The sequence below is a fragment of the Dendrobates tinctorius genome, unplaced genomic scaffold, assembly GCF_039654945.1.
Source record: "Dendrobates tinctorius isolate UK_male_01 unplaced genomic scaffold, ASM3965494v1 ptg000035l, whole genome shotgun sequence".
NCBI classification, from domain to species: domain Eukaryota; kingdom Metazoa; phylum Chordata; class Amphibia; order Anura; family Dendrobatidae; genus Dendrobates; species Dendrobates tinctorius.
In genome coordinates this window covers 60,061,993-60,083,223 of record NW_027361703.1, presented here as the reverse complement: position 1 = coordinate 60,083,223, position 21,231 = coordinate 60,061,993, and positions in this window count along the sequence as shown.

Genomic DNA, 21,231 nt, shown 5'->3' with positions numbered 1-21,231 from the left:
CAAATTTAATCAGTTTACCCTCAATTCCTTCATCTAAATCGTTGATAAAGATGTTGAACAATACAGGGCCCAGGACAGAGCCCTGTGGTACCCCACTTGAGACATTCTTCCAACTGGATGTGCAGCCATTTACGACCACTCTTTGGGTCCGATCACTAAGCCAGTTATGAATCCACCTAACAGTTGCCTTGTCCATTCCATACTTAATCATTTTTTCAATAAGGATTGTATGAGAGACTTTGTCAAATGCTTTGCTGAAGTCAAGATATACTATATCTACAGCATTTCCTTGATCCACCCAATCAGTGATACCGTCATAGAAGGAAATTAAGTTAGTCTGACATGACTTATTAGTTACAAACCCATGTTGACTCTGTTTAATCACTTCATTCTTATCCAGGTATTGACATACATGTTGTTTAATAATTTGTTCAAAGATCTTTCCTGGTATAGAAGTCAGACTCACCGGCCTATAGTTACCTGGGTCCACCTTCTTCCCCTTTTTGAAGATAGGAACAACATTTGCTCTTCTCCAGTCTTCTGGCACTTCTCCTGTTCTCCAAGAATTTTCAAAGATTATAGAGAGGGGTTCAAAAATTTCTTCTGCTATCTCCTTCAGTACTCTGGGGTGTAATTCATCTGGACCTGGAGACTTGAATTCATTTAGGCTAGCTAAGTGTTTCCTCACTATCTTTCTGTTTATAGATATCCTGGATTCTTCTATTCCCTTAATAGGACAGTGAATAACAGTTGATGTTACATTTCTTTGCTGAGAGAAAACAGATGCAAAATAGGAATTTAAAAGTTCAGCCTTCTCAACATCCTGTCTTACCATTTCATCATTTTCATCCTGTAAAAATCCTATAGCATCTTTGACTTTTCTTTTACTTTTGACATATCCCCAAAATCCTTTATTATTGCTTTTGACATCTCTTGCAAGCCTCAATTCATTTTCAGCTTTAGATAATCTGATTTGTGCCCTGCAGGTTCTGCAGACAGCATTATATTCTTCTTTAGATATGCCTCCCTCTTTCCATTTTATAAACATTTTTTTCTTCCTTTTTAGCATGTGCTTAAGTTCTGTGTTCATCCATCCTGGTTTCCTTAACTGCTTCCTATTCTTCCTTCTTTTCGGAATTGTTAACAACTGTGCTTTGAGAATTTCATTTTTCAAGATTTCCCATCCTTCCTGGACATTTTTGTCTTTAAGGATATCCAGCCATTGGATCCCTCCAATTCTCTTTCTGAATCCCTTAAAATCTGCCTTTCTGAAATCTAACCTTGATGTCTGAGTCTTCACAGGTCTTCCGCCTCTAGTTATCCAAAATTCTAAAATAGCATGGTCGCTACTGCCGACAGCTGCAGGAAGGCCCCAGCTGATACTGTGCTCGCTAGAGAGTAATGAATACTCACTGTTTTGCGCGCATACAGTCCCGGCGTGCAGAGCATTGAGTATTCCGGCAACTGCCCTTCGGCTTGCAAGCAGTGTATGACGTCCCTGCTATGTTCTGCTTACAAGCATAAAGCAGTTGCTAGCGTCGGAAAAGGACGCTGTGAGGGCGCGCAGGGAAGGTAAGTGTAATTTTTTTTTAATGTTTACTGATGGGGCCATGCATACAAGGATGGGGGTGGGGGCCAATCATACCAGGATTAGTGATGAACGAGTATACTTGTTCGGGTTTTTCTGAGCATGCTCGGGTGTCCCCTGAGTATTTTGGCGTGCTCAGAGATTTAGTTTTCGTCATCTTATCTGCATGATTTGCGACTTGTAGATAGGGAATTCCCACATGTATTCAGCCTAACAAACAGGCATTCCACACATGTATTCAAGCTGTCTATCAGTCGCAAATCATGCAGATGAGACGATGAAAACTAAATCTCCGACCACGCCAAAATACTCGGAGGACACCCGAGCATGTTCGGAAAAACCTGAGCAACGCGTATACTCGCTCATCATTAACCAGGATAAGAATGGGACCATATATATCAGGACCGGGATGGGGCCAATCATACCAGTATAAGGCTGGGACCATGCATACCAGGACTGGGATGGGAGCCAATCATACCAGGTGAAGGATGGGGCCATGCATTCTAGGACAAGATGGGGGCACTGCATTTCAGGATAGGGATAAGGGCAATCATTCCTGCCAAGATAGGGATGAGGGCAATCATTCCTGCCAGGATAGGGATGAGGCAGACCATTCTTACAAGGACAGGGATCAGGGGGACCATTCATACCAGGATAGGTATGAAGGGGACCATTCCTACAAGGATAGGGGTAAGGAAGCATGCATGAGTCATGCATACCAGAATGGGGTTGAGGGCCATGACCACCAGGATAGGGATAAGGGGGTCATGCACACCAGGATAGGGATGAGGGAGTCATGCATACCAGGAGGGGATGAAGGGAGCCATGCTTACCAGGGTAGGGATGAGGGGGCTATGCATACCAGGATAGGGATGAGAAGGCCATGTGTATCAGGATAGGGATGAGGGGACCATATATACCAGGGAAGGGGATATTAAGTACAGAATTGACTACATTTTTTGGTTCAATTTTTTTTCCCTAATTTCCTCCTCTAAATCTTAGGTGCGTCTTATGGTCCGATGCATCTTATAGTCTGAAAAATACGCTATCTTTATCCTGTGAGACAAGTAAGATTGATATTCTGTTCTGTTATGATGTAGGAACGTCTACATTACTAAAGGTACTGTAGAATTAAATGTAACGTTTATAAAACCTCAATATTTAAACATTCTTCAGATTTTCTAACCTATGGTAGAAAAGTGAGAATGTGAAGTATTTTGTTATATTTACTTCTATTGACATTGAGTTTAGACTTTAACCCCTTACCGATTATGTTGTATTGGTACATCATATGTCAGCTCCTTGTCTTTGCTGTAGACTCAGGAGCTGAGCCCGCATCTTTGCCGGCAGGTGATGGCTGTATTATTCAATCATCATCTGCCTCTAACAAACAAGAGTGGAGCAGAGCTAGGTCAGCAGTTGTTAACCTGTTAAATGACGCTTTCATACTCTTGTGTGCGGTCAAGGAGGCGCACTGTTCTTACTGCCCATTGACACCCACACGACTTGATTGCAGGGTGCTGATGAGTTGCCATTACGACTTGAGGTCTACTGAAGAACTCCGTGACACTCGTGATAATACTTCTATGAAAGCCAGCCTGTGGTTGGAATTCATAGGAGGCCATGATTTTACCGATATAAAGCAATAGTATGTATTTCACAGTTCAGTGTGGAAAAAAATAAGCCCCATGGAGCTTCATTAATCAATTTTCTGGCTCAATTTTTGGTCGTTAAGCTGCTTTATGGTTACTATAATAAGCTGAAGTTATAGACAATGTATTAATAAATGGAGAATTGTACAGCATTTTACTTTCCAGAAAGTCTAGGGATTAGACTGCAGAGGACTGGGGTAAAGTTATTTTACCTGACGAAGCATTCTTTAGACTGTTTGGGACATTGGGAAGAATTATTATCCAGAGAAGAAAAAGTGGGCACTATCATGAATCCTGTGTGATCCCAACAGTAAAGCATCCTGAAACCATTCATGTGTGGTGTTACTTTTCATCCAAGGAAATGGGCTCACACACAATTTTGCATAAGAACACTGCTTTAAATAAATAATGGGATCTAAACAGCCTCCAAAACGAACTTCTTCCAACAATCCAGGAACCATTTGGTGATGAACAATACTTTTTCCAGCATGATGGTGCACCATGTCACAAGGCCAAAGTTAAGTGGCTGGTTGAACAAGCCATGGAAATTTGGGGTCCACAGTCATGGAACTCTCCAGATCTCAGTATCAATGAGAACCTCTGATCATCCTCAAAATGTGGGTTCACAAATAAAAACACAAAAATTGTGATGAAATTCAAACACTATTTAGGCAAGAATGGGTTATGATTAGTCAGGATGTGGCCGAGAATCTGTCATCCAGCATGCCAGGCGAATTGCAGAAGTCTTGAAAAATAAGGGTCAACACTGTAAATATTGAGTCTTTGCATAAACATAAAGGGGTTGGCCACTACCTCACATTTCCCTTTCATGTAAATTAACTGCCTTAGATAAGCATGTCACTAAATACCTTGCTTTTCCAAATCCTGCTGTAATCTGAGCTGCTGTTCAGGTCATATGATCTCTTTCTGGGGGAAAAAACTCTGTTCAGGTATATGTCAGGGCTCGTAAAGGGAAGGAGCACAATTTAACTTTTTGAATGCAGTTTTTCCACTGGTTCCTGTGATGTCACATCAGGTTCTACCTCCGTTCCGGGCTCTAAAAATTGATAGGTGGGGCTTGCTGAGAATATGGATGCTGTGACATTCAGCAGAGCTCACTTGATGTCAGGGTTGGCGGATTGCACTAAATTAAAATAAATTATAATGTGCAATTGCAACCCGGGGTCCACCATGCAGAGATGTTTAACTGTTGCTAGTGTATAATGATGAAAACTAAACAGCGAGCGATTGCTTGAACACACTGTGTTAACGCCACATAGTGTGAACGGAACACTGAGTACCATGCTCCATTACTTCACAGAACAGTACTGAACAAAAGAATACTAAGTGCAATACCCTGTTAAACGTCACAGGGATAACGCACGAGAAACTAATATGATGGTAGATATAATGCCCTCTAGGCTAAGGGTTGGACTTGCCCAGTAACTCAACTGTGCTAATCGCACACATGAAGGAAACTGCTGCTAAGCCAAGAGACTAATTGCCCCCACTGACACTAACTGCCTGCCTACGAGTACAGTCCCAGAGCTTAGAGAGACTCACACAACTTGCAGACAGCATTGTAGAGTATCCACACTCACACATCATAACATACATGATAGTAGCACACCGGTGTGTGCCTCAGAGAGCTTTTATACACTAGGCTCCTCCCCAAACACTCACACCCAGCCGGCCGTGACATCGCCTGCAGGCCAATCCAGAGCTGCCACATCACCTGAGCAGGTGACGTCTGACCACCAATGAGAAGATGCCACGTCAAGGGCATGCTCAGTAAGGTGATCTCTAGACTTGGGCTCCAGAGCGTAGCACTGCACCTGGGTATCTCTAGCTCCCGGGTATCACTAGCTCCCATAGACTTAGCTGAATAGCCAGCAGCAACCAAGCGTGTAGCACAAGCCTCAGCAGGATGCTTGGACCAACGTCTGTGCTGAGCAGCAATCTGAGCGACCGGATCCGAATGGGGGACCACAGAACCAGGCAATGCCTGGGATCTATCCCGCCCAGTGGGAGAATCCCAGCACTTAACACTCGGTTTCTGTGAATGGTGACAGCTTTCTCTTTTATCTGTATGTATACAGCAAAGAGTTATACATGTAAACATGAGCAATCTTTATTGTCAGGGCTGGTGTAATGGTGCTTTCTGCATTCTTTACTCCAGTGTCTTGTACAAGAGATCATGCTAGAGCTGTGTGTTACACGAGGGGTTGGTGGCGTTTCAGGTCTATGCTCACTGCTGGCTTGCAGCCCACCACAAGGAATGATGGGAATTGTAGTAAGAAGGGAGAAGAGAATTCTAAAGAGGAAGTGATCACTGGTGCCAGGAACAGGAAGCAAGACATGAAACTTAGCAGAAAAGGTATATGGGGATCTTTAGGGGTTCTATCTATAAGCATTTATGGAAAAAACATTAACTGAGTAAAGCTAGTGGACAACTTCTTTAATTTACAGTGGGAAAAAAAGTATTTAGTCAGCCACCAATTGTACAAGTTCTCCCACTTAAAAACATGAGAGAGGACTGTAATTGACATCATAGGTAGACCACAACTATGAGAGTCAAAATGAGAAAACAAATCAAGAAAATCACCTTGTCTGATTTGGCAAGATTTATTTTGGAACTTATGGTGGAAAATAAGTATTTGGTCGCTTATAAACATGCAAGATTTCTTGCTCTGACAGACCTGTAACTTCTTTTTTAAGAGGCTCCTCTGTCCTCCCCTCATTACCTGTAGTAATGGCACCTGTTTAAACTTGTTATCAGTATAAAAGACACCTGTCCACAACCTTAAGCAGTCACACTCCAAACTCCACTATGGTGAAGAGAGACCAAAGAGCTGTCGAAGGACACCAGAAACAAAATTGTAGCCCTGCACCAGGCTGGGAAGACTGAATCTGCAATAGGCAAGCAGCTTGGTGTGATCAAATCAACTGTGAGAGCAAAAATAACAAAATGGAAATCATAGAAGACCACTGATAATCTCCCTCGATCTGGGGCTCTATGCAAGATCTCACCCCATGACGTGTATCCCTGCTTAAGCCAGTACATGTCTGGGCCCGTCTGAAGTTTGCTAGAGAGCATTTGGATTATACAGAAGAGTATTGGGAGAATGTCATATGGTCTGATGAAACCAAAGCAGAACTGTTTGGTAGAATCAAACTCGTCGTGTTTGGAGGAGACAGAATGCTGAGTTGCATCCAAAGAACACCATGCCTATTGTGACGCATGGGGGTGGCAACATCAAGCTTGGGGGCTGTTTCTCTGCATAGGAGCCAGGATGACTGATCCGTGTACATGAAAGAATGAATGGGGCCATGTATTGTGAGATTTTGAGTGCAAACCTCCTTCCATCAGCAAGTGTAATGAAGATGAAATATGGATGGGCCTTTCAGCATGATAATAATCCCAAGCACACCACCAGGGCAACGAAGGAGTGGCTTCATAAGAAACATATGAAGGTCTTAGAGTGGCCTAGCCAGTCTCCAGATCTCAACCCCATAGAAAACCTTTGAGGGATTTGAAAGTCCGTGTTGCCCAGCGACAGGCCCAAAACATCACTGCTCTAGAGGAGATCTGCATGGAGGAATGGGCCAACATACCACCAACAGTGTGTGCCAACCTTGTGAAGACTTATAGAAAACGTTTGACCTCTGTCATTACCAACAAAGGTTATATAACAAAATATTGAGATATACTTTTGTTAATGACCAAATACTTATTTTCCACAATAATTTGAAAAATAAATCTTGCCAAATCAGACAAGGTGATTTTCTGGATTTATTTTCTCATTTTGACTCTCATAGTTGTGGTCAACCTATGATGTCAATTACAGGTCTCTCTCATCTTTTTAATTGGGAGAACTTGCACAATTGGTGGCTGACTAAATATTTTTTTCCTCACTGTATTTGTCAATGAAACTTGAACCTCCTCACAAGTGACCCCATTTTGCAAGCTAGACCCCTCAAGGAACCTATCTAGATGTCTTGTGAGCATCTTGAATCCCCAGGTCCTTCACAGAGGTTTAGAGCAATGTAAACAATCACATTTTTTGTACAAAAATTATATTTAGCCACAATTTTTTTATTTTCTCAAGGGTAAGAGGAGAAAATGGACCAGAGAAATTGTTGCGAAATTTCTCATGAGTATGCTGATACCCCATATTTTGGAGAAAACCACTGTTTTGGTGCACGGCAGAGCTCGGAAGGGAAAGAGCACTGTTTGACTTTTCAAATGCAAAATTGGCTGGAGTCAAAAGCAGATGCCATGTTCTATTTGGAGAGCCCCTGATATGCCAAAACAGTAGAAACCCCTCACAAGTGACCCCATTTTGGAAATTAGACCCCCGAAGATCTAGATGTGTAGTGAGCACCTTGAACCTCCTAAGTGGTTCACAGAAAATTTTAACTTTTATATTAGCCTCAAATATTTTTTATTTTCACAATGATAACAGGAGAAACTTGATCTCAAAAATCTCTAGTGTAATTTATCCTGAGTACGCTGATACCCCATATGTGGAGGAAAACTTCTGTTTGAGCTCACGTTTGGGTCCGGTAGAGAAGGAGTGACATTTTGGGAAGCAGACTTTGATGGAACGGTCAGCGGTCATCATGTCGCATTGTGAGAGCTCCTGATGTGCCTGAACAGTGGAAATCTCCCACAAGTGACCCCATTTTGGAACTGATCTGGTGTTTCCTTGTAAGTAAATTTTATAATGTAGTGGCATACATAAGTTGAGTAGAGTGCATCAGGTTGGCAAAGATGAATTGTGTAGTGTACATCGGGTTGGCATACATGAATTATGTAAATCAGACATTAGTTTAGTAGTCCATGGATGTGTGGTATAGTTTTAAGCATTCTTTTATACACAGGCCAGGTTTTTCGGGGCAAGTGTCACATTGATAAGTGATGTTCTTGCGTATTCCTCTTCTGTAACACACAGTACCTTTTTTGCTACCTTCCTTTCTTTGTGGTTTGAGTTATTTAACCAAGGAAATGTTGGCCTGGTATGATGCAAGTACCAGGAGCAAATTCAGACGAGCTACCAGGCTGGTGAGTGGACTGCAAATTATGCCCTATGAGGAATGATTAGAGGATCTGGGAATGTTTAGCTTGCAATAAAAAATGGCTATTAGGAGACTTAATAGCCCTCTACAAATATGTGAAAGGTTGTCACAGTGTACAGGGATAATCCTTATGTTCATTTGCACATGGGAACACGAGAAGCATTGGAATGAAACTGAAAGGGAGAAGATACAGATTAGATATATTAAATTTTGACAGTGAGGGTGATCAATGAGTGGAATAGGCTGCCATGAGAGGTGGTGTGTTCTCCTTCAGGAAGTATTCAAACAGAGGCTGGACAGTCACCTGTCTGAGGTGGTTTAGTGAATCCTGCGCTGCATTGAGATGGACATGATGACCCTTGAGGTTCCTTCCAACTCTAACATTCTATAATGCTATGATGCAAACACCTTTAGTTCCTGAAGTACTGGGGCCTGCTTCTTCCGGACTTCCAAAGATTAGGGCCTTGATCACTACCTCTTAGATTTAAAGGTATGATGTGCCGGTCTGTCCTGCATAACATGATAACACATCAGCGTTTTACATTGTTATGTGTGCGATGTGCACGGCCAGCTTATGGTACCGCACGTTGACTTTCTCATGGCTAGGAACAGCTAGATGAATTGATCAAAGATATCAACTCCCCCAATGTTCTTGTTGTACCCCAATACACAGTCTGGTTTGGTGACCTGTGTAGAGATATGGTCAGGATATCAATATGCTACAAAAAAGCCACAATAAAGTAACGGGTACAGGCAAGAAGATGAGCCTATAAATGCACAGAACACTGCAGTAAAGAGACATGCATATCCACGTATCAAAGATTATAAAGGAGTATTATTCTCTAACCACACTATAGAGCAGTGTTCCCCAACTCCAGTCCTCAAGAGCCACCAACAGTTCATGTTTTCAAGATTTCCTAAGTATGGCCCATAAGATAATTGCAGTACCTGCACAGGCAATAATTCCATCACCTGGGCAATACTAATGAAATCCTGAAAACATGACCTCTTGGTGGCTCTTGAGGACTGGAGTTGAGGAACACTGGTATTGAGTAAACTATACACTCATTGTTAAGTCTCCCAAATACAGTAAGTTGGCAGTGCAAATAAAGAATTGCAGGTGGCAAAAAATAAATCACTCCTATGCAACGAAATACAAAAGAAGGAGCCACATGCCGAGATTCAGAGGTGCTTAGAGAATAATACTCCTTTATGATCTTTGATCTTTTTTATGTGGATATACATATCTCTTTACTGCAGACACCATATGTTTTGTGTTATGTGCTTTTTTAGGCTCATCTCCTTGTCTGTACCCATTACTTTATTGCGTATTTTGGGTCGTGTGTGCAGTGATACAGGACAGTTATGGGTAAGAGCAATCTTATGATCCCGGTGTTGCTGTGGTCATCTCATATATTTCAATAATATGATTCTACATGGAATACACTATCGTCACTATGACTGCGTTGACACAGCTACATGGGTTTCATTGAAGCTATTTCCTGGATTAACTGAATGCACTGTCACTTTACTTAAACCTATGGATTTAACCGTTTGGCTCTAACGTTGCTGTAACTGCGGTGTTGCACTTTATTTTGTTGCACCTTATTCTGGTTTTTCAATAGCTCTGTCACGTGATATGGTTCTTTTAATAATCCTTTGAGTGGTTTTCTTGTAATAAGTGTAATAAAAATAATTATTTTTTTAATCTTTCGGTGGATTGCCTTTCTCCATTTTTACATGAATACAATTTGGTAGGAGTAATTCCATGGCTATAGCCTTTGGTAGTCCAGTAATATAGGCTTAGGACCATTTGTTATATGATGCTTTCTGTCCTAAAGATTTTGTATTATATTACTTTACTGTGAATTTTAGCATATTCATATCCTGTGCCATCACTATTGACTGTTTAATTACATTTTGTCTGCATTGTTTTCGTAAGTTTTTGTAATAAACTTTTTTGTCATTTTCAAAAAAACTTCTCTTGACCTTGACTCCTAGATTCTTATACGTCAAACATTGCAATATAATGCAATAAGAGGCGATCAAAATTTTATGTACCTCAAAATCGTAAAAATGTCAGCTCAGCTCTCAAAAAATAAGCCACATATCCTGAAAATTGAAAACTAAATTTATGATTTTTTTCCACCACTTAACTAAATAAAAAAAACTATGCATGTTTGGTATGTGCTTAATTATACTGACCTGGAAAATCGTATTGTGGAATTGCACATTTTTTAAAAAATTTCAACGCACTTGGAATTTTTTCCCGATTTTGAGTGCATCACTTGATAAAATGAATGATGTCATTCAAAAGTACAACTCTTCCCACAAAAAAATTCCTCATATGGCTATGTGGACAGAAAAATAAAAAAAGTTATGGCTTTTGGAAGAAAGGGAGAAAAAAACAAAAACCCAATAAACATAAAATAGCCCTAATATGGGTTAATAGATTTCTACATTGTTAACCCTTCCTATTGGACTTAAACCTGTGCTGTTTGATTGAGAGTATATTATAAAGTAATACACCTTTATTGCTATATATTGTTATTTTAGCAATCTATGATATTTGTACAAAGATGCATACATGGTGGCCTTTGTTAGACACACGACAACCCACTGTCTGCAGTGTTGGGCATGGGTTGATAGAAGAGGGACCCCAATATGACACCCTTTGTGTATAGATTATCTCATGAGCCCAATTTGTAAACCAGCACCCAACATGTATGGCTGTATGCAGTTCACATGATGACAAGGGTCTCATATAATGTATCCATTTCTAAAGATGACTCAGAAAATAAATTGATAATCTCATATACGTAGTGTAATTTGTATTAAATTCCTTTGCAGAATTTAACTAGTCTGTTTGGTGGCGTGATTCAGAACTCTCATCCATATACTGTATTTTGGGATATCTGCATTCATCTTTATGCTATTTTCCACAATGGGTGAAACTTGACAGAATTTTAGTACTAACCGCATAAAAAAAATGACGTATATACCTTGCAAAAAATGTATAAAGTAATTATATGGTTTTCAGAAAGTGGCTTGATATCAAATTTGACTCTGTGGGCCATATTGCACAAACATTGTTGTGTGATATATTGGTTTAAAGATAACCAATAGTTTCACTAAATTTTTCATCTAGCAGGAATTAATGTAATACATTTGGCACATTTTGAGATTGTCTATTTTAAGTTTCTGAAGGGATTAGTAAATCTGTATGTAAGCATAAATTTATTTTGCTCCCACTAGATTAGTTAGAATGTGATGAATCTAGTAATATTATTTTAGCCATCTTTCTCGGTTCTCAAATATGTTTTAGCTTCCAAGCCCTGGACTATTTAGTGTTTTTTCTGCAGTAACATTTTCAGTTCTTTTCACCCTGCTATTTTCTAGAATCCATCTAATGTATTACAGTATATGAGACCTTTCTATGTAGGGTAGCAATTCAGAAGTTCTGAATTGTTATTACAGTCATTCCAACTCCAGTAGCAGCGAAGAAGATTAAAGGATAAAATCATGTCCACAATATACTGGTGAAGACTGGACATTGCCATTCACAAAAAGGGTTGAAATTAGATTTTTTTTTTTCAGTGTTATCATTATAATACTTTGGCATCAAGATATCATTTCACATTACTCCACTTACTGATCCCTTGTTTTTACAAATGCCATCTGACTTTACTGGTATACTTTTATTACACTATGTAGAGGTAATAAAATGTCAAGCAAATGTGATATTGATATGGCAGACATAACTTGCCATACAAATGTACTAAAAAAACACGGTGGGGTACCACCATTAAAGCAGTTAAATGGTTTATTATGTTGATGACTACTTGTATGTTAATTTATCAATTTGTGGGAGTCCAGTCCCTAGGACATCCATTCATCAGCAGAACAAAGGCGCCAAAATGCTTGCTGGAGTGTTGCAGTTTCTTTACTGCCATAGTTGTCAATATCAATGTTTTTCGGTCTGCTATTTTGTACTATTGTGCTTGCTAGCAAGCATGCTCACTTTCTTAGTTGTGTTAAGGAAGAAGAAACATATTCCATTTGTTGCTTTCATGTAACTTTCTTATATAGCACCATTAATTTCACAGCGGTTTACACACATTTTCATCACTGATGGGCTCACATAATTCTCTATTGGCAATTTTAGTTGAGGTAGCTCCAATTGTCATTATTGCTCATGATGGTTCATAAATATAGTACTTTCAGATCAGCTATTACCCAGAAATCATTTTCAATCAAGCAATCTCTGAACTGCAATGTGTCACTTGAGGTATATTTGTTTGCATGTTCTTGTAATCTCCACTGTGTCAGCAGAACCATGCAAACTGCCAGGAAAAGGATGAACAAGCCCAGGTCCAATATTAGAAATGGTATTTTGCAGCAAGGTTAATCCAAACACTACTTTATAGAACATTCCAAGGATCTTAGTGGTTTTCGTTTGATAATATTGTAACTAGAGATGAGTGAACTTGTTTGGAAAACGTTCGCCAATCTCAAATTCGGTACATACATAGGACATTCGGATTCGGTTTCACAAGCATTTTTACTCAAAGTCAGCAAAATTCGGTCCCAGTTCGGTAAAACATCGCATTTCCATTAATGCTTTTGTTATTACTTTAGCTAGAATAGTGGTGCTGTATGATGAGCAGGGATGACGGGGAGATTTGTTTGATGAGGCGAGGGGGTGTGGAGAGGTTAGACAAGCTGTGCACTTTTTTTTTTTTCGCCCCTTAACTTTATGTGTGTTTATTCCGGCAGCCAATCAGGGTGCATAAACAGTCCACAACGTCATGACATGAGGTCATTGGCTGCCAAATTCACATGTCCCTGTCCATATAAACAGTGGACATCTTGTTTTGCTGGCGCCATTGTCTCGGTGTCAAAGTGCAGAGAGGCCGTTCCTGCTACTGCTGCTGCTTCTGAAAGTGAACTTGTCAGTTAGCTAGATAGAATCCTGTCCTGTGTGAAATCGATCTTCCAGCATCTAACTAGATTGTGCAAAAACTGAGTGGCACTCTCAGGACGCCAGATTTCCACTTAAAAATTGTTGGGCCTAATATTGGTGTACAGCCAGAAGGCCGAATTAGCTAATCCAAATCATCTGTGATAAAACTGTTTCAGTGACAAATCAGAAGGCCAGATTTCCACTTAAAAATCGTTAAGTATAACAGTGTTTTTCAGGCACACTATCTAAGAAAATAGTTATTGTTTCTTTAGTGACAGGTGACAGACAGCTGTGGACCTAAGGTTGTGAAATGGCAGGTTACAAGAGGGGAAGGCTACATACAACATGAGTGGGGAAAAAAGCAAGGTTGTAGTGGAAGGGGGAATAGGTTTAGTGTTCAACGTGTACGTGTTAGGTGTTAATGAAAGCTCAATTGAACAAACACCGTCTTGTCTTATCCAAAGACCACAGACAGCATCTTTTACTGGAAGGGCTACTCAACTCCCTTAATTGGCAGCCACAAAGTGGTATGGCTTGTAGATAAGGCTCAGAAAAATAATATGGCTCTGGTGGATGGCAAGTGCTGCATCAAGTAGCCTCTCCTACCCTTCCTCCACCTTAACATCACACAATATAATCCTCAGAGGTTGCACTCCAATCACCCTTGCTCCCCCCACATCACAAATTTACAAATGCCTAACTGACTGTGGGGAATCACAGATGGATCATTCTGAAGAGCTGTTCACACATTATATTCCAATGGCATTTGAGGTCTGCTCTAAAGAATCACAGAATCCAGAGGATGAAATCATCTGCACTGATGCCCCAAATGTTTTCATGTTGTATCCGGGGCTGGACGTAGTAGGGTCCAAGCAGAATCCAGACCCTCGTCACCAGATGTTAACCACCAGAGGTGGAGATTATCCTGATGAGACTTAGATACCAGAGGCACACATGGACTGTACTGTGGTGTCAGGGAAGGAAGGGGAGGAGGGTGAATTTCTGTGGGAGGAGTGTGAGAACAGAGAGGATGATAATGAAGTGGTAGATTCTACTTGGTGTGAACCCAGAGCTACACAGCTGAGTACCTCAGTAGAAGAGTTGGAGAAGAAGGAAGATGAGGTGGCTATGCTGTGACTTCCCACACAAGCACGAAGTGATGCAACCATGACAAGCACTGCATCCTCAGCCCCAGCTCAGCACTGGTCGCTTATGTGCAGTTGGCAGGGGTGGCAAGGATTACCTAATTTCTGAGATTGCAAAGGATTACCCAACTCAGGTAATCTGCCAAATTTGAAAAAAAAAACTTAGTAGAGGCAAGCATTGCAATAATTTAACAACTACATGCATGAGCCGGCACATTTGCGATCAACATGCCTAAGTGTGGGAATCTCATTGCTCGGGGCAACCTCACACATGTGCCTTTCATGGCTTACATCCTCAACCAGGTGGTGCAGAAATTTCTCTGCCATTATGCCTGGCTGGATGCGCTAAAGCAGAAAGCACAGTCGCTGTGTGCTCACTTCCGCCGATCGCACCCCGCAGGTCATCGACTTGCATCTCTACAGAGGTCTTTCGGCCAACTGGTTAACCATTTAATTTGTAATGTTCCACTCTGCACATTTTGCAGCAACTATGGCAGCAGTGACAAGCCCTGGTGCAGTATGTCTGTTTGTATAGCCTGGGTGAAAATCACGCTTGCAGAGTTGGCACAGATGAAGGACCTCTGCACCCTTCTGCACAGTTTGAAATGGCTACTAAAATGGTTAGAGCTGATGATGCCGCCATCAGCATCACTGTTCCCATCAACTACATGCTGGAGCACACTTTAAATAGTCTGCATGTGGAGTGGTGGTCCCAGAGGAATAGGTGGAAGCAGAGGAGGATGTTGAAGAGGTAACCATATCTCAGTTTTCTGGATTGTCGTCACACAGGCGGGTGCCATGGGAGGGTGGCTTACAGCGATCAAAGGAGGTCATGGTACCAAACAAACTGTTAGTGAAGGTGCAGGAGCTGAGGAACAAATGGAGGAGGACGAGGTTATGGACACACAACAGTCAGAAGATAAAGAGGATAATAATCCCCTCTCTGTTTTCAGTGGTTGGCTGAAGGGGACAGAAGAAGCAACCTTGAATGTTACCTCGACACCAACACACCATGGACTTGGTGGAAGCGCTTGACACATGAGCACCTTCTTGCTGCATTATCTTGAACATGATGTCTGTATTTTTAGGTTAGGGTTAGAAATAGTGCTGATTACTGGGTTGCTACTCTGTTAGATCCATGGTACAAGAGTAAATTTAGCCAGCTGCTTCCCCCCCAGAAAGGGATGCACGCATGCTGGAGTATTGAAACACGCTTGTAGATAATCTTAAGAGTGGTTTCCCGAAGACAGCAGTGAGGCACACAGTGTGCATCCCAGTTCTAGACATCTAACCCTTGGAACATCAGCAGCATCAGTGGCAGTGGCATAAGAAATTTCTGTGAGTCATTTTAGACATTTTCTAGACCATTCCGTGCACCAGCACAACAAAGTACAAGTCTGAACGACTGGACATGATAAATCAGGAATATGTGGAGCTCAATCTCAATGCCATCGGGGGGTTTGGACGCTTTTGCTTCATGCTTCAAAAATGGTCGAGTGGCCTGAAGAAGGATCGTGCTGTAATTAAAAACACCTGAGGCTGTGGGGTACAGTGCTCAGTCAGAATTCCCATGCATAACAATTTTCTAGAGAAGTAATGCAATTTAAATTTCATATATTTTATGTTTGCATTCTGTAGTGCTACTGAGTTCAACTTTATTTGTTGGTTATATATGGAGGCTACTCTTAGCAAGCACCTGTACACACCTGTTTTCTGTTTAGGAAGTGACTGTCAGTTTTTGATACTTAGGCTCTCTGAATGAGCACTCCACCCGTCAGCCTCAGGTGTTTTTAATTACATCATGATCCTACTTTCCCACATAAATGTAGGCTTCAGTCTAAGCGAGGATTCACATTAGGCAGGTTTCCAGCAACGAGAATCGCCTTATCATGGCTGCCGGGAACACATGAATTGGCGAGCTTATGCGCCAAGTATTCTCAGTTTTTCCAATTTTTTAGAGCAGTAATGCAATTTAAATGTCATATATTTCATGTTTGTATGCTATAGAGCTACAGTGTGATACTTTATTTGTTGGTTATGTATGGAGATGGCTACTCTTAGTAAGCACCTGTACACACATGTTTTCTGTTTATGAAGTGCCGATCAGTCTTTTGATATTTGTATACTTAGCTATGTTTATTTTAGTTATATTGCATTACTAATTTGCTGTGAGTTCATTTTCCCCTTCACCATTGAGGTCTGATGAACTCCCTCTTCTGGTGAAGGAAGGTAGTGAGGCTGATTACCAAGCACCTGTGCAGGATGATGATGACTGGGTGACTGGAATTGCTGACTGGATATAAGGCAGCCGACGCCCTTCTGCCTTGCTGGTGATCTCTCTGAGGGATTCTAGGAGACCAGTCTGATTCCTGCTCCTCAAAAGCTAAGTTTTCTACTCTGCTTTTTGCATTTGTGTTTTGGTTTTGTTTTTGCCTTGTTTTTCTGGATTTCTGCCATTCCCTGCTGGGGTGATCTGAATTCCTTTTTGCTCTGTCTTCAGAAAATACCTGAGTACTGATATAGTCTTTTTGAAGCCTAGCATCTTCAAGGCTTTTTTTCCCTATCAGTCTGTTGGCTCTTGTTTTGATAGGGTTTTGGCGGATTGCAGACAGCAGCTTTTCTATCCTTTCCTATTTAGTTAGCTTGGGCCCCATCATTTGCTCAGCCTTTCTTTCTATCTGTGTGAGTGTTTTTTCATCTTGCTTTACCGTCATTATATGTTGGGGGCTGCCTATTGCTTTGGGGTCTGCTCTGGGGCAGTTTAGATTTCCCTTTCTGTCTTTAGGCTATTTAGTTCTCCGGCTGTGATCGAGGGGTCTAGAGCACCGTAGGAACCCCCCACGGCTACTGCTAGTTGTTGTTGATAGGTTCAGGGGTCTGCAATCCAATAGCTGCCAACTTCTCTGGTTTTCTGGACTTAGCTAGTATTTCTGTTTTTGCCTCCTACGGTGACTCATTCATAACACTAATTCCTGTTTTCATTGGATTCTGCCCTATTCTGCTGATGGCCCGTGACTGATGTCATGCTCAACATTTGATACAATTGTGATTGTCATTTTTCCTACAGTGTGCTCTGTTGTAATGATATCACCAAGGCATCTGTACTTTTTTATTAAAGGTGTATACTTTACTCATATCACAGAACACTGTCTTCGTATCTAGATTTCTATTTTGGTAATACTAGAGTTTTCTCTTAGTCCCTTGATGTCTCATACAGGGGTGATGTCTTCTGTGTGGGGTTCTATTTTGATGTGTTATAAAAGTGTATATTAAGTTTTAATAATCATCAAAATCCCAAAGTAACCACATCAAGTGCGAACCAACAGGTAGCATAGGTCTACAAGGTGCAGGGTATGGAAATTAGCCTGTGCTTTAGGCCCAGTTGCACCTGTAATGGTAGGGGAGGGGCTTCAATCTGTCTCTGGAGCTGGAACTGTAACTATCCCTGTCCCGAGGGTATGCTTGATGGTAGAGAGGCCCGAGTCTCCGACCTCACTATGCTCCAGTTAATCCCAGATCTGTTCCCTCCCCCACCCCATGGAGCCTGGGACAGAAATTTAATGTGAACAAGACACACAAGATAAAACCCTCTATAATGCAAAAGCACCAACCAACAATCGGAAGGAAGATAGGGACAGGGAGGAATAAACTAAACCAGAAACAGGGTTCAGGAGATAAACACACGTACAACAAAACATCTCTACAACACCTTCTCTCCAAAACACTTAGCTTAACCATACCACACAGGAAGATGAATCTCCAATAGCAAAAGCAAAATCCTTTTCAGCACAGCATCGTCTAAGAGCAAGGAAGCAGAGCTTTCCCTGGCAAGACAGAAAGGGTCTGGCCAGGTTTTATAGGAAGAATTAACGACCAGATCAGAAGCAGCTGAAATGGAGCTGCAAGTTTCAGACTAGAATCATAGAATCGTAGAGTTGAAAGGGACCTCCTGGGCCATCTGGTCCAACCCCCTGCTCAAAGCAGGATTCGCTAAATCATCCCAGTCAGATGTCTGTCCAGCCTCTGTTTGAAGACTTCCATTGAAGGAGAACTCACCACTTCTCGTGGCAGCCTGTTCCACTCACTGATCACTCTAACTGTCAAAAAGTTTTTTCTAATATCTAATCTGTGTCTCCTCCCATTCAGTTTCATCCCATTGCTTCTAGTCTTTCCTTGTGCAAATGAGAATAAAGTTGATCCTTCTACAATGTGACAGCCCTTTAGATATTTGTAGACAGCTATTAAGTCTCCTCTCAGTCTTCTCTTTTGCAAACTAAACATTCCCAAATCCTGCAACCTTTCCTCATAAGACAGGGTTTGCAGACCGGTCACCATTCTGGTCGCTCTTTTCTGAACTTGCTCCAGTTTGTTGATGTCTTTTTTAAAATGTGGTGCCCAAAACTGGACACAATATTCCAGATGAGGTCTGACCAAAGAGGAGTAGAGGGAAATAATGACTTCACGTGATCTAGACTGTATGCTTCTGTTAATACATCCTAGAATTTCATTTGCCTTTTTTGCTGCTGCGTCACACTGTTGACTCATATTCAGTCTGTGATCTATTAGTATACCCAAGTCTTTTTCACATGTGCTGTCACTTAGCCCTATTCCTCCCATTCTGTATATGCTTTTTTCATTTTTATTGCCCAGATGTAGTACTTTGCATTTCTCCCTGTTAAAAACCATTCTGTTAGTTGCTGCCCACTTCTCCAGTTTATTTATATCTTTTTGAATCCTCTCTCTCTCTTCTCTAGTATTAGCTATCCCTCCTAGCATAGAAAGGGTCGCTAACCTCGTCAGCTTCAAGGTAAATCAAAATCTTTTAATGTGGGATCTAAACCCATAGGTTAAATGGAATATCTGTGATTCACAATATGCAGTGATCTTAGACCCCCCAGATCTCCCAGGATGGTGTGACACCAGTGGCCAGTGTGACATTTCAAGATTATTTTTTTATTTTTAATACAGATTATAGTTTGGGGGAAAATATTGCCAAAAATACATGAATACATTTAACAGAAAACCTGTTTAAAACAATTGGTAATTTTCTATTGATAGATTCCCTTAAAGTAACATATTTTACTTACTGTTAAACATTTCCATTTTGCTAGATTTTTCGAACAATACAGAATAGAGTTTTTTGTTGCTCACACATGAATAGTCGGCCTGCTATTGTGTAATTCTGCATTTTTTTACATGTACCTTACTTTGACTTTGGCTATCACTGTCAAAATGATGCTGAGTAATTTTAGTAAGAGTTTTCTTATCTCAGTAAATCAAGTGAAAATAAATGTCACATGCTGAATTGAGTAGGGAAAACGTTGACCATTTTTCTAAGGGAATATTGAAATGGTAATGACCTCAATTATACTTCAACATTGCCTCCAACAAAGCTTACCAAAAGAATGTAAATAAATGATGAATATTCTTCTTTTTGTGAAAAAAATCAATATCAAAACTGCAAACTTTAACATTGTAAATGTAACTGTGTTTAATAAAACGTTATAAACTGTACTAAGGATTGTATTGTATGTTGCTTTCTCTGAACTGTTGAAATATCAACTACAAAACAGTCATGGCCAAAAGTGCTGGTACTTGAAAAGTGGACTTGTTAACCTTGAGATAGTTGATATTTTTCAACAATTTTAGTTCTCAAGACGTCAGACAGTTCATTTCTTTCTGTTCTCCAAGCCTAGTGTGGCACACGCAGACACACAATGTAAATATTGAGTCAACGTCTCCCCTTTTTATTTTGCTTCAGGTGTGAGTTTCATATTGCCCACACCTGTTACTTGCCACAGGTGAGTTTGAATGAGCATCACATGCTTGCAATAAAGTTGTTTACCCACAATTGTGGAAAGGTGCCAAGAATTTTGTCCTGACCATTTTTGAGGTTTTGTATGACATTATGTACAATTTGCATTTGTTTCCTCAGTTTTTGTGTTATTACAATACACACAATAGAAAAAAATGTGAACAAAACATGTAATTGCAATAATTTTCTGGGAGAAATACTTCATTTTATGGAACTACTTCAAGGGTGCTAATTCTTTTGGCCATGACTGTATATATATTGGTGCTTCATGGCTGCAACACCCACAAGCAGCAATACTGGTGGCTGTCTATATTTTATGCTATATCCAAATGTGTCCCTAAAACTAATAAATCATTACTAAGACCATGGCCAGGAAGAAAATATATATAAACTTGGCACACACCAAAGGTTTCTGATGCAGAAAGGTGATTTTTAATTATACAACAGTACATACATACACAGACGTTTCGGTCTAGGACCTTCATCAATGTAGTGTGAAATATAAATAAAGATGAAAATAATACAATTAAAAAAGAAAGTATATACAACAATATATGGGTTTTCTAGGTAAATACTTTTGAAAAAATGCTGAGACATCGGTCACATTATCGCACATAATATATATTGGCAGAGAGTAATAAATAATCATGAAGAACAAGATCAACGTAGAAAAGAACACACATACCGATATATTGTACTGTGAGATTCTTAGTGACTGGGCTTTGTGAGATAGACCTGGGAGAGGATAAAGGTGCTATAATAGCCAATATAACTTAGTAAGTGATGAGATGGTTTGTGTTACCTAAGTTACATACCAATCCTGTGAGGAGGCACATGAAGCCGTCCCACTGCTGAAGGTAAAGAATAGCACTATAGTAATACTGCAGTGACGTGACATGAAGTCACAAAATCTGTCTATAAGAGGCATAGAACTCTTACCGTGGTGATTTGTGGAGTGTGGACGCAATATCCACCGCGAATCCCAAGTG